This window comes from Candoia aspera, chromosome 3, assembly GCF_035149785.1.
Source record: "Candoia aspera isolate rCanAsp1 chromosome 3, rCanAsp1.hap2, whole genome shotgun sequence".
NCBI classification, from domain to species: Eukaryota; Metazoa; Chordata; class Lepidosauria; order Squamata; family Boidae; genus Candoia; species Candoia aspera.
Window position 1 is genome coordinate 60,103,593 of NC_086155.1, and position 2,964 is coordinate 60,106,556.

The window sequence follows — 2,964 nt, forward strand, 5'->3', positions numbered from 1 at the left end:
GCTTTTCAAGCAAGCAGGAAAAAAAGGAAAAGTATGCGCATGCTCACAGAGCGCACGCTTGCCCGGAGGTGGGAGTCGCGCTTCCGTAGCTGGAGCTTTTTGGGACCTGTTCCGGGAAGGGCGGTTTGGGTGCTGAGAGTGCCCATGCGCGGGGCGCACGAAAGTAGGGAGAAGTGTCCTCCGCGTTCGAACTCGGGTGGTTTAGAGGTGTGAGGAAACCGGATGCTCCAAAAAGTCTGCGGGTAGGAGAACCGAAGATCAGTAGATTCCTCCCTCCCCTGCTAGCGCTTTAAGAATGGGGAATGGCTCACACGCTGACGATCTTCTCCAATTTTAGGGTAAAGAGATCATGTGGCGGAAGGAGTGAAAGGATGAGTGCAGCGATCGAATTAGAATTAGGAATCTCCTTTTTTTAACCACCTAGTCATACACACCACACCAGTCACACTCTCTCAGCCTTAGCAAAGAAGGCAATGGCAAACCACTCCCGAAAATGCCAAGAAAACTGCATGGACTTAGCTGTGTGGTCTCCAGGAGTCAAGAGTGATGCTCACACACAAAAAGTCATACAGTCCATGTGCTAAGTGTGCTAATGCAGGACTTTCTCCATTGTTTTCGTTGCACAGTTTCAAATTCCATGCACAAAAGTATATGTAGAAATGTGTTTGCTGGTCCTTAAGGCTGCTTTCTCCTTTGGTGGTGTGCCTCCAGATATGTTGCGCTACAGATCCCATTATCCATAACCAGATAGGGCTTGTACATCAGTTTAGCTGGAGAGAAGGCCTAGGACTTCCTGGCCAACCTGAATTGGGTTTGAAAGCTACACTGGATCAGGTTATGGATGGGATTGCATTAGAGCAGTGTTTTTCAATGGACTGGAATGGGCCACTTCACATCAGATGACCACCAGATCTACTACTGTGGACAAGAGGACCACAGAAGAAATGGAGTAGCCTTCATAATGAGCTCACTAATATTCCTAAGGTATATGCAGTGGAGGTGAAGAATCGATTTAAGGGACTGGGCTTAGTAGATAGGGTCCCAGAAGAACTATGGACCGAAGTTCGCAACATTGTTCAGGAGGCGGCAACAAAATACATCCCAAAGAAAGAAAAAACCAAGAAGGCAAAATGGCTGTCTGCTGGGACACTAGAAGTAGCCCAAGAAAGAAGGAAAGCAAAAGGCAACAGTGATAGGGGGAGATATGCCCAATTAAATGCAAAATTCCAGAGGTTAGCCAGAAGAGATAAGGAATTATTTTTAAACAAGCAATGTGCAGAAGTGGAAGAAGACAGTAGAATAGGAAGGACAAGAGACCTCTTCCAGAAAATTAGAAACATTGGAGGTAAATTCCAGGCCAAAATGGGTATGATCAAAAACAAAGATGGCAAGGACCTAACAGAAGAAGAGATCAAGAAAAGGTGGCAAGAATATATGGAAGATCTGTATAGGAAGGATAATAATATCGGGGATAGCTTTGACAGTGTGGTCAGTGAGTTAGAGCCAGACATCCTGAAGTATGAGGTAGAATGGGCCTTGAGAAGCATTGCTAATAACAAGGTAGCAGGAGATGATGGTATCCCAGCTGAACTGTTCAAAATCTTGCAAGATGATGCTGTCAAGGTAATGCATGCTATATGCCAGCAAATCTGGAAAACACAAGAATGGCCATCAGACTGGAAAAAATCAACTTCTATCCCCATACCAAAAAAGGGAAACACTAAAGAATGTTCAAACTATCGAACAGTGGCACTCATCTCACATGCCAGTAAAGTAATGCTCAAGATCCTGCAAGGTAGACTTCAGCAATTCATGGAGCGAGAATTGCCAGATGCACAAGCTGGGTTTAGAAAAGGCAGAGGAACTAGGGACCAAATTGCCAATATCTGATGGATAATGGAAAAAGCCAGGAAGTTTCAGAAAAACATCTATTTCTGTTTTATTGACTATTCTAAAGCCTTTGACTGTGTGGACCATAACAAATTGTGGCAAGTTCTTAGCGGTATGGGGATACCAAGTCATCTTGTCTTCCTCCTGAGGAATCTGTATAACGACCAAGTAGCAACAGTAAGAACAGACCATGGAACAACGGACTGGTTTAAGTTTGGGAAAGGAGTACGGCAAGGCTGTATACTCTCACCCTACCTATTCAACTTGTACGCAGAACACATTGTGCGACATGCTGGGCTTGAAGAATCCAAGGCTGGAGTTAAAATCGCTGGAGGAAACATTAACAATCTCAGATATGCAGATGATACCACTTTGATGGCTGAAAGCGAAGAGGAACTGAGGAGCCTTATGATGAAGGTGAAAGAAGAAAGTGCAAAAGCTGGCTTGCAGCTAAACCTCAAAAAAACCAAGATTATGGCAACCAGCTTGATTGATAACTGGCAAATAGAGGGAGAAAACGTAGAGGCAGTGAAAGACTTTGTATTTGTAGGTGCAAAGATTACTGCAGATGCTGACTGCAGTCAGGAAATCAGAAGACGTTTAATCCTTGGGAAAAGAGCAATGACAAATCTCGATAAAATAGTCAAGAGCATAGACATCACACTGACAACAAAGATTCGCATAGTTAAAGCAATGGTATTCCCAGTAGTAACATATGGCTGCGAGAGCTGGACCATAAGGAAGGCTGAGCGAAGGAAGATAGATGCTTTGGAACTGTGGTGTTGGAGGAAAATTCTAAGAGTGCCTTGGACTGCAAGAAGATCAAACCAGTCCATCCTCCAGGAAATAAAGCCAGACTGCTCACTTGAGGGAATGATATTAAAGGCAAAACTGAAGTATTTTGGCCACATAGTGAGAAGACAGGACACCCTGGAGAAGATGGTGGTGCTGGGGAAAGTGGAAGGCAAAAGGAAGAGGGGCCGACCAAGGGCAAGATGAATAGATGATATTCTAGAGATGACAGACTCATCCCTGGGGGAGCTGGGGGTGTTGACGACCGACAGGATGCTCTGG